General features: G+C 49.0%; 1 protein-coding gene across 5 annotated transcripts in view; it reads right to left on the reverse strand.

The window, feature by feature from the left end:
* Positions 1-11,628, reverse strand: part of ATXN7L3 (ataxin 7 like 3) — a 29,302-nt gene extending 17,674 nt beyond the window's left edge. The window contains exon 1 of one of the 5 annotated variants that reach the window (XM_083582261.1): positions 11,504-11,628. The gene's annotated coding sequence lies outside the window, so the exon portion shown is untranslated. Of the gene's footprint in view, positions 1-7,841; positions 7,947-9,485; positions 9,858-11,061; positions 11,155-11,503 lie in introns of those variants that run through there. The other 4 variants (XM_083582263.1, XM_083582262.1, XM_083582265.1 and 1 more) reach the window with 4 other exon arrangements.
* Positions 11,629-11,880: the final 252 nt, after the last annotated feature.

Below are 11,880 nucleotides of genomic sequence, written 5' to 3' on the forward strand. Positions count from 1 at the left end.
CATATAATGCCCAAACTCTTCAAGCATCTAATCTTCTTGCAACCCATACAAGAGCTCTGCAAGGCAAGTCAACACTTACCACCCGCACACTGCAGATTAGGGACTGGGGCTGAGAGAGAGAGTGACTTGCCTGAAGCTACCTTGTTAATCCATTCCGGAAGTCCGTTCTTAAACCAAAGCATTCTTAAACCAAGGCGTGCTTTCCCATAGCAGTGGGGGACTCAATTTACAAATGGAACACACTCAACAGAAAGCAGAACATGTTCTGCTTCCAAGGCAAAGTTCACAAACCAAAACACAGCATTTGGTTTGCAGCATTCTTAATCCAAGTTGTTCATAAACTAAGCTGTTCTTAAACCAAGGTACCACTGTATATTGGGTTAGGTAACAGCGTTTCCGTGCGCTGCTCTGGTTCGCCAGAAGCGGTTTAGTCATGCTGGCCACATGACCCAGAAGCTGTCTGCGGACAAACACCAGCTCCCTCGGCCTATAGAGCGAGATGAGCGCAAAACCCCAGAGTCGTCCACAACTGGACCTAATGGTCAGGGGTACCTTTACCTTTATTTAAGCTACTACAAGGCCTGATGTCAGGAGCGAGCCAGCAACACAACACATGAAGTTTACTCTTTATTAAAAGAAGCAGGGTCTGCTCAGGAGAGCAAGACCTAATGAACACAGCAACGTTTCTCGGTAGGTCTTGCCCCTATGAGGCAGCTGTGGAGACTGAAGGTCCCTGCCTTCCCACAACTGCCTATGTCTCCTCCTCTCCCAGGTCCTTCCCAAGCAATCTGAGACTACGCCGGTATGCCTGTCTTTGCTTCTCCTGCTTCACACCTCCCCTGGTTCTGGGAGACCAGGGAGGAGGGGAGCTTGTTGCAACAGGAGGGGCACACACTCTGGTTCCTTCACCAGCCTGACTCATCTCTGCTTCTTGGCCTCCCTCCTCTGCTGCTTCTGATTCTGGACTTCTTTCTGCCATAAGACTCTTCCTGCTCATTAAACCCTGTTACCCCGTCAGTTTCTGACACCTCCTCCTCACAGTCTTCTCCCTCTGACCACCACCTCCCTCCCGTCGCCCCACCAGCAATCCCCTGGTTCTGAACTTTCATCCCTTTGGGGTTCCCCAGCTGGTGCCTTCCACCACTCCTCTGTTTCTAGCCAGTCCATGACACCCGGTTGTTTTTGATGTACCGCATAGTGTTACCCATCTAGAACTGAATCTGCTGCTCAGTCGCTTCTCTGGCTTCTTCACCAGGCACGGAACACACACTTTCAAGCTTGCTTCTACTGTCATAAATGCTAGAGGGTTTGGTGTTTTTTGGTTTTTTTTAAGATGACATGAAAAGCTGAGATTTTCAAGATGCTGCACATAACGAGCATCAAATTCCACAATTGTGTCTCCTACCACAAAACTGGGACATGTACAAAACCTGGCAATAAATCCAAAGACTGAGTTGAAACAGATTAAAGAGAGCAGGGCTGTGATTCTGGAGGAGCACAGACAAGGCAGAGAACAGAGAATATAGTTCTGAATATGGCCGAGAATCTCAGATTTACATTTTTAATTTTATTTTAACAAGCAACCTATCGCTGGAGAGGCTTCTAGCCCTTGTGTCTTCATAGCAACGATGCCTTCTGAAATCTCAGCTGCAGAGAGCACGATTAGTAAGATTCAGTGCTTGGGGATGGGGTTTCGGGGTCTTTGCACCCTCCATGACTAGCAAAGCCAGAATAAGTTATGCCAAGCGGCAAGAATGAGAAAATAAAGTTATGCAAATCGGCATGATTCCTAAGGACACAAAATCCAACTTAATGGTTTAGCACACAGCACCTGCTACCTCAACCCAGGATTATCCCCAAGTCAGCTTGCACCACCAGCCTGTAGTGAGTCATGAGCAGACAGCTTTGCCACCAAAATATAGAGGGACACTTATTCCCCTGGTCCCAGTTTGAGCTAGACTGTCTAATCTCTGCCTCCAAAAACAGTTGTCTTAAGTGGGAGGAAATCCCACTCACCAAATCTTGCCCATGAAAGCTTCACTCAGTTGCAGCCTCCACAATCCCCCCAACACTGCATCCCTAGCTGCAGCTATGAACTGATCTCGCAATGCAAAGGAGGGGGAGAGAAGAGAAGAGCATATGAGGGAGAAAAGAAAGCACATCCCCCAGCGCCTCCAATGGACAGGGGTCCTACACGAAGCAGAAAGCAAACTGGCTGACACCATCCCCAAACTGCCTGTGTTCTTTGTATCAAAAAACGCTGGCACCGTTAACAGATTGTGACATAAAAAACGAATGAATGCAAAGGAGAAAATTGACGGATTAAAGCAATGCTATCTACCCAATGCAGGGAGGACCAAGAAGGAGGGGAAAACAGAAATCTGAAAATAGCCAAGACTCCATTCCTGGGCCACTGCCTTCCAAGTCACCTCCCTGATCCATCATCAAGCCCCTCCTACTTCTACAAAAGACAAGACAGGAGAAGGGACCGGTCTTCAAAAGGGTTCATTAAGAGGATGCAGGCAAAAGTCCCCATCAATGAGAGCAACAGTCTGTCCAAATCACAGCAATTCTCCCTGGGTGTTGGACCCACGGCCATTTCCAGGATCCAGAAGTTCCTGCTGACTCACCCTCTCCTGCGGAGAATGTCCAGGCCCTCAAGGAAAGCCACAGCCTGTGTCGGTAAAATGAATACAGGGAGGCAACCATGGAAAGGGAAGAGTGCTTGGAAGATGGAGCCGCCACACTGCTGGCTCAATTCGGAGGTGGGGGAAAGAATCTATGTATTAGTGATACAGACAAAAAAGCTGCTCTGAAATATCTAAACCTGAAGAAGGAATCTGTGCAGCTCAAAAGTTTATTTCCAATATTTTAAAGACTATCTGGTCCGGGGGGGGGGGGGCTTTTCAATTTGTTCTATCCTTGTACTCAGCTGGTATTTTGTTATATAGTATTTATAGGTGTGTTGAGAGAGAGAGAGAGAGAGAGAGAGAGAGAGAGAGAGAGAGAGAGAGAGAGAATGAATGAGAATGAATCTCCTAGCTGTGCCAGGCACCTAGAAATTTGACACCAACATGAACAAAATCAAGAACTGAAAAATGTGTGTGTATAATTTTACTCTTTTCTGAGTCTGGCACTTCTCCTTTTCCTTTTTTTAGGGGTCTTGACATCTGAAAGTTTGCAATCTTTTTATCAGTGCTGCAGTCATAACTAAAAAGGAAACCAGACTCTCAGAAGGAATTTTAAAACATTCCAATTTACCGAGGCATTTGATCGGCAGAAGATAGTGGCAACCCTGAAATCAGTGCTTGAGAGAATGTTTACACACGCGCACACATGACATGTTTGCTGCTCTGAGCTCTTTGGGAGTAATGGCAGGATATAAGATAGACAGATAGACAGACAGACAGACAGACAGACAGACAGACAGACAAATTGCTGCATGCACATGCAAAATGCATGCAAACCTATATCCCCTTTCAAATACCAAATCTAACTAGGGGTGTAGAAGTAACCTCTTCTCAAGTGGCCATCTTCAGCTGGGATACCTAAGGCGGCAAGTAGACTGGTACCACGGTTCCGCTCTTTAAATCACATCTCACTCGTCTTCCTCTCTTGCCATATTCCCCATTGAAGCAGAGACCAGAGACTGCCATCTGCCATTGAAGGGAAAGCCAGATATGGAAGGTTTGGCATAATACAGGGAGGGTGGGGGAAACTAGCTGACAAAGAATGGGCCAGCTTGCAGGGCCTGCCAATAACTTGGGGCTCTTCCTAGCCCCCTATTGTTAGGAGAAGGGCTACTTCGACACCAGACACAGGCTTCATTAGCCTAACAATGGGCAAACAAAATCCAGACACTATGGGAGCCTCCTTTCCTCCAATGCCTCCCTGCGGCCAGCCATCTGGAATCAGAAGGATACCCCTCACCCTGTCTAGACCAGAAGCCAAAGGGGGAGTTTGTCCCAACAGGAAAGGGACTTTTTTTTTTAGGGGAACCATCAGCAGGAAGCACAGCAATATATGGAAATGGAGACCTAGAAGAACAGTTCTCACCAACCACTTCAGCCCCTCAACCTCAGCCCATAACCTTTGAGGGCTTGCAAGGAAGGGAGGAAGGAAGCAATTAATAGGGATTTTTATCAGTTTTCATTGGCTATCAATTTTATACATGTCTTAACATACCATAAGGTAAAGGTAAAGGGACCCCTGACCATTAGGTCCAGTCATGACCGACTCTGGGGTTGCAGCGCTCATCTCGCTTTACTGGCAGAGGGAGCCGGCGTGCAGCTTCCGGGTCACGTGGCCAGCATGACTAAGCCACTTCTGGCGAACCAGAGCAGTGCACAGAAACGCCATTTACCTTCCCGCTGGAGTGGTACCTATTTATCTACTTGGACTTTGATGTGCTTTCGAACTGCTAGGTTGGCAGGAGCAGGGACCGAGCAATGGGAGCTCATCCCGTTGTGGGGATTCAAACCGCTGCTGACCTTCCAATCGGCAAGCCAAAGGCTCTGTGGTTTAACCCACAGAGCCACCCACGTCCCTTACATACCATAGCCCACTCCAAACCTTAGCTGTGAGGCTGGCTTGCCTATTTCGTACAGCTTCCCCTGAACCTCACATAACTTTCTCCTCCACCAAGCCTCTCAGCCAACTCTCAAGCCCCATCACACCCCTCTGCTCCCTGAACCAGCACTCCCAACCCATTCTGCAAAGCTGTTTCTCCTTTCACCTTGATACCCTTCCCCACCATTTTGCTTCACTCTGCACGCATGCCACCACATCAACCCCAGTGCACCCCATACTCCCAATTTGGAATGCACTGTCAGAACAGTCCTATTTATGCCTCCCTTGAGAGCAGCCCTTACTGAACTTGGGTCCTCAGATGTTGTTGGACTACATCTCCCATCATCTCTAGACAACAGGGCCAATGGTCAGGGATGATGGGAGTTGTAGTCCAGCACCTGGGGAACCAAGACTGGGAAAGGTTGCTGTAAGTCAGTGTTTCTTAACCGGGGGACATGTAGCCCCCTGGAGGGGGCTCAGAATATTCCATGGGTGGAAAATGTGTAAATCGGGGACCACAGCACAAGATTAGGGGGCCACAAAGAGAAGTGAAAAGGGGGGGGATCTTTTTTTTATGTTAAAAAAATCCTGATTGGCTGGCTATCTGCTTGGCCAATCACAAGTGGGTAAGGAGGCGGCCCACCAGGGCCTAATGCTCCTAATTGCCACGTGCATTTTCTTGCAGCAATCCTGGTTTGTTTCCAGCAGAAGAGGGCGATTGCTGAGGCTCCCGTTTTGACCAGAAGGGCTCGCAATCCAGAGCCTCCAGATCAGGTAAGTGCGGTGGTGGTGTGGCAATGGATAAGGCTGGCCGAGCAGGAGCTGCTTGTTGCTGCCACCAGTTCTGGGCAGCCTGGGCCTGACTTTGCAAGGTGCAGGGTGCAATCCACTCCAGCACCTAGCAGATCAGAGTCTTCGGATGTTGCTGAGGGACGCAGGGCCCATCGGCAGTGTCGGCCCAGCTCTGCAAAGCGCAGGATGAAACCCACCCCAGCGCCTAGCTGAGCAGGGCCGCCTGGTGCTGCTGACTTGCATCAAGTAAATAACTAAATGCCTACTCAGAAGAAAGTAGCACTGAGTTCAGTGGGTCTTACCCCTGGTAAAGGGGGGGGGGGGACTGTCGTGTTTTATCTAGGCAGCCAGGACTCCTCCAGAAGACAAGATCTCTTTGCACCAGGTCAGTGAGGGCTGACCTCAGTAGCTTTCCCCCTATGCGTCAAATAACTGTTGTTTACTTTTTATAATACATGGAAGATGGAGGTTCCAGACTCTCCTTCCTTGAAGGTTTCTAAGCGGAGGCTGGATGGCCATCTGTCATGGATACTTCAGCTGAGTTTCCTACATTGCAGGGGGGTGCACTAGAAAGATGACCCTTGTGGTCCCTTCCCGTTCCATAATTCTATGTTTTTCTGCTTCAACAACATTTCATTATGTTGCTATCCTTTTGTGTATAATTGTACTTTGTATAAATTATAAAAATTTTTAAACAAAACCTGTTCTATTTACAAACAAAACATTTAAATAGCTACCTTTCTACCAGTAGGCTGGGGGGCCATGGGTGTAGCCAGGACTTTTTTGAGGGGCAGAACCTCATATTTGTATTGATTTTTACTTACTGTATTTTTCACTCTATAAGACGCACCAGACCTAAGACGCACCTAGTTTTTGGAAGAGGAAAACAAGAAAAAAAATATTCTGAATCCCAGAAGCCAGAACAGCAAGAGGGATCGCTGCACAACGAAAGCAGCGATCCCTCTTGTCGTTCTGGCTTCTGGGATAGCTGCGTAGCCTGCATTCGCTCCATAAGACACACACACATTTCCCCTTACTTTTTAGGAGGGGAAAAGTGAGTCTTATAGAGCAAAAAATACGGTATTTGGGGGCAGGTAGCTGCCTCCCTGCGCCCCTTGCCACGCCCAAGGGGAATGGCACAGGAAGGAAACAAGGTCGCAAGTGAGCCACAGTCGGAAATAGGTTGGAAAAGGTTGCTCTAAGCCATAGAACCCATGACCAATTCTGATCCTGAAAAGTTGTGTCTCCGCAACGTGATTAAACAAAGTGACTGTTTCATTAGGAAACTGCCGTTCTTTCCCACTCCCTTAAGCAGGGTATAATTTGGGAGCATGACACAGACCCAGAAGCATTTTGGTGGTAGAGAAGGGCTCAGGCACAAATCCCCACCGCAGAACAAAATTCTCTCTCACCTGGATGTCCTAATCCCTGATACATGTGGTGGGCAGGCTGCAATTACTCAACACAGCAAGGGCAATATAGTTTCTTTCTTCCTGCTGGAATTTGTGTTGTGTACAATATGAGTGCTTTCTGTTATTTTCTTTGGTATATTATTTGCCCTTTGCTATATATATTTTATAAAATAATAGTAATAAGCTAAATGTGCACTTAAAAAACACCCAGTGAGAGTAATGCACTCTAGGTCTGCTCAGAGGCACCCTTTTGTGCTTATTACTTCCCATATTATGGAAACAGGCTCTGGGAGTGAGATCCGCTTGAAATCATACCTGGCAAAACAAATGAGTTAGTGGTGGGGTGGGCACGTTCCAACACACACACACATTTTTTACATGCACCTGGTGAAGACTCAGCCCGTCTGAAAGAGTTTCTGAAGACACTCAAGACAACGGTACTTTGTGGGCCAGCTTGTCCAAACTACAAGAGTTGTCATTTTAGATCAGAGCTTCCCAACTCTGTTTTGTGGACTACAATTCCCATCATCCCTGGCCACTAGTCCTCCTAGTTAGGGATGATGGGAGTTGTAGTCCAAAAGCAGTCAGAGACACAAGTTTGGGAAACAGTGCTTTAGATCAAGCCCACATTCTAGGTCTCTCACTGCCTTTACATCACACAGGCACCAAAGCATACCCCTCTTTTCCTGCCTCTTTTTACCTACCAGTAAGGCAGCAGGGTGGCGCTGTGGGTAAAACCTCAGCGCCTAGGACTTGCCGATCGCATGGTCGGCGGTTCGAATCCCCGCAGCGGGGTGCGCTTCCGTCGTTCGGTCCCAGCGCCTGCCAACCTAGCAGTTCGAAAGCACCCCTGGGTGCAAGTAGATAAATAGGGACCGCTAACCAGCGGGAAGGTAAACGGCGTTCCGTGTGCTGCGCTGGCTCGCCAGATGCAGCTTGTCACGCTGGCCACGTGACTCGGAAGTGTCTGCGGACAGCGCTGGCTCCCGGCCTATAGAGTGAGATGAGCGCACAACCCTAGAGTCTGGCAAGACTGGCCCGTACGGGCAGGGGTACCTTTACCTTTACCTTTAAGGCAGCAGCACAGACTACCTTGGAAAGTGGTGGGCTCTCCTTCAATGCAGATTTTAAAGCAGAGGTTGAATGGCCATTGGTCATGAATTCTTTAGCTGCAATTCCTGCAATGCAGGGGATTGGATTAGGTGATCCATGGGGTCCTTTCCAACTCTATGATTCTACCATGAACTCACATCTTTACTCCTGCTACTACGTTTCCCCTGGGAGTCTCCTATCACGGCCAGTTCATCTTAACCTTTTAATCCTATCTTGAGCACACCCACACACCCAAAAAAAGACCTGGGCCTGACCCCTGCCAAAGCATATCACTTCTCTGCCCAGTCTCCTTCCTTCAGCCACAATGTTGTCAACCCCACTGTTTCAAACTCAATATCCCCCACACCCTATTTAATTGCTGCATTCTCATTAACTTCCTCTCCCGCCCCACTTATTTACTTTCTAATCCCTTCCTTAAGACTTATAGCTGCTTTCCCAATCTTTCTCTTCCCCTGCCCCACCCTGAATACCACCACACCTTTCTCCCCTCTGCAACATAACTTAACTGCTTATTTCACTTGCTAGCCCCTCAAACCCACTTTAAGCACTGCATCCCACAAGTCGACTTGCCAGCCACATCCCACAGCTGACTTGCTTTCCTCCCCCAGAAAAACCCAGACTCACTTTAACATCCTCCTCTTCTCTGCTTGCTGAACAACTGCCATATCAGAGCAGTGGTACCTGAAATCCAGCAGCAGCTGGGCAGATACCCTTGAAGCTTACAAGCAGGGCATGAGGGCAGCAGCCCGCGCCCATTGGATGCCCCCCCAGCATCTGGTATCCAGGGATATGTTGCCAATGGACATGGAGGTATGGATCAAAGTATAGTTAGCTGGATGATTACAATTTATAACTTATGCCTCCTAAGTCTTTCAAGGAGCTTAGGGCAGCACACATGCTTCTCTTTCTCCCCTTTTATCTGCACAACAACTGGGTTAAGGGAGGGTGGCAGGCCCAAGGTCACCTGGTGGCAAGTTTCACGGCTGAGGGGTGGATTCGAACCAGGGTCTCGCTGGTCTAACAGCCCAACCACTGCCCCACACTGGCTCTCAGCAGATCTCATCTATCAGGAATTTCCCTAATCTTTTCTGAGAGAGGGGGGGGGGAGAAAAAGTGTCCCGCTGGATCAGGTCAAAGGTCTGTCCAGCCCAGCACCCTGCATCCAGCCAGATGCTTCTGGGAAAGGCATGGATGCAACAGCCCTCGCTATTGTTTTGCTCCCTGACAGAGATACACTGAATGTGAACATTTGGGGACGAGAAGAAATAAAGACTCTGTTGAGCCATCCTGTTTAACAACTGCTCCTCCATGGAGTCATCTTAATTTCCGTTTAAAGCCGTGCAAACTAACAAGGCGCACCTTAATCCCCCTCCAAAAAAATAAAAATAAAACCCCGAACCCCTTCCTTTTGCTCCCAGCGCCCCACACTTGTTTACCCTCCCCAACCTCTCCAACACCCCCCTCCTTCCTCCACCCCACCCTTTCCTCTCTGCGCACCCCTAACTCCTCCCACAGCACCCCCACATAGGCACACACAGAGGGATTTGCAAGGAGAGGGGCTGGAGACAAGCAGCATCCCACCCCACCCCATAGACTTACCCCACGCACAGGCAGGCAGGAAGAGGAGGAGGAGGAGTCCCCTCACCACCGGGTCCCCCTTCCCCGATTGCCCGTGCCTGCCCCCCAGGCGGCCTGCCGGGCCCCAGGCGAAGCAGCCATGCCCCCTCCCCGCCGGGCCCCAGCTCAGCGCAAGGCCCCCGGCAGGAGGAAGGGGACACAGGGACGGCGGCAGTGGGCAGGGCGCTCCGGCCTAGCACGTCCACCTCCTTCTCCGCAGCGGCAGCGGCGGCGGCGGCAGCACCAACATTGGCGGCGGCGGCGGCAGCAGCAATAAGGGAAGGGAAAGGCGGGTTGGGGGGGGGGGAGGCGGAGAGGCACCTTTTGCAATAGGCGCGCAACCTAGCTTGTTGGCTCCGGCAAGGGGGCGGGACCTGCCGGAGGACAGGGGAGAGGGAGGCGGGTGAGCCAAAGCGCCCAATGCGGGAGCTCAGAGCGGCGCGGAGAGGCCAATCGGCGCGGCCTCCTGCTCCTCCTACTTACCCCTCTCGCCCGCCTCTCCCTCCTCTCTATCTCTCGTCATTCAAGGTTGTGCGCGAGGAGCTGGTGCTGCTGCTGTTTGCTGCTGGCGGCGGCTACCTTGTCGCTCGGGTGCCACGGACTGGCCGAAGGGACGCAGCGCTCTGGCCGCTCGTCTTCAGTGCCTGGGCTAAATCAACGCGCAGGGACACATCATCGGCATTATTAATATTGTTTTAAAGCACCTCTGAGCAGGTGCAGAGGGCTGTTTGCAGAGAGAGGGAGTCACTCACTACTGCGGGGCTCGGACATTATTTTCAGACTTTCAACTCTGGAACCCATAAAGTAGGAAAAGATGGGGGGGGGGGGGAATAGTGCCCCTGAGCGAGCAATGGCAGGATGAGAGGGATTTCTGTTTCCAGGCTTGTGTCTTGGCATGTCTCCTATTCTTCCTCTCCCCACCCCACCCCAAATTGAGTGCTGCTGTCCCGCTCGATCGAAATGTCCCACACAGCTCCAACTTCTAGCTCCATCTCCCCAACAGCACACGCATTTGGATGGGTGCCAGTTTAAGGGTCAAGCTTCTGAAATCCAAGCCCCACATTGAAAAATGCCAGTCCATAACGTCTTTATAGAGTATCATTTCTTTGTTTGGGTGGGTGGACTATAACAGTCGTGATAATAACATGTCAGACACCAGGTTCTGTAGAACTTGGTTTTCGTCATCTTGAAGAATTTGTAACTGTAGAAAATTGAAGTGCGCTAATATTGACAGGTTAGACTGCTTTCTCCACGCCCACAGATTTTGTGTGCTGTCACAGAAAAAATAATATGCAGCTTTTAAAAATTACTTAGGGTACAAAAGGTTTTTCCAACAATCAGAAACCAACTTTTCTTATTTTATTTTAAAGGGGTAATTGTTATGTATTGCTTCTCTGAAAAATTAGCAGAATGACATACATAGGCATAGAAATAAAAATCAAGTCTTACAGTAGGATATGTAGTCCTTTGCACTGTGTACTGGGCAGAACCATAGAGTTGTGAAGAAGGCAGTTTAAGAGGGCCTTGCTCCAGTTATGGAACAGTCAAGTCCTCCTACCTGTCTGCTGCTTTGCATCTTCTTACTGGCAGAATACTCATAGCTGGTCAATTGTGGTGTGGTGGCCCCACGTTTTGGTGTGGGGCCTTTGTCAAGGTCAAGGAAGGGAAATCTCCAAGTAGTACAAGAACATGATAGACTAAGCCTCCACTCCAAACCAACTATAAAGTGGGCTTTTTGGAGCTTTTATGGCTAATTTTAGCCAGTAAAATCAGTGCCCAATAGGTAATCTTTCATAACCCAACACAGTCTTATAAAGGCTAATGTGTACAAAGATTTGCCCAGTGCCAACTAATAAGGCTAAAACAGAAACAAAACTTTGGTCCCTGACAGTCAGTCCTGGTGACCATATACTCTCACAGTTATACCCCGCTTTTGGTTTAGATTATTCTTCAGCTCTATCCAGCCACCACTCCTTCCATCTGGTGTCACCAAAACGCACCTTTTTCCAATATAAAGATTTCTTTCCTTCTTCTGACCTTCAGACACCTCTGCTTATTTCCAGTTTGGGTCTTCTCTCCCACAGATATATTGGTGGCAATGATGCTATGAAAGCAGGGAGGTTGTTCTGCCTGGCAATGGTTGCTAGGCAGCCCCAGTTTAGTTTTCTTCTAAAGAGCATCATTCTAAACGGAGCATCATGGAATGTGTCAATCTTCCTCCTTCCAACATTCCAACATGTTCACAACTTTGGCACACAAAAGGCTTCCTTTCTAATTGCAGCTACTCTATGCGAACCAATCCTAAACAGGATTATTTAGAAGTTGTTTACCTAGTAAATTGCCTTTGGAGATGCCTTTAAATAAATGTTCATATATT

Source organism: Podarcis filfolensis, assembly GCF_964270895.1.
Source record: "Podarcis filfolensis genome assembly, chromosome: 13".
NCBI classification, from domain to species: Eukaryota; Metazoa; Chordata; class Lepidosauria; order Squamata; family Lacertidae; genus Podarcis; species Podarcis filfolensis.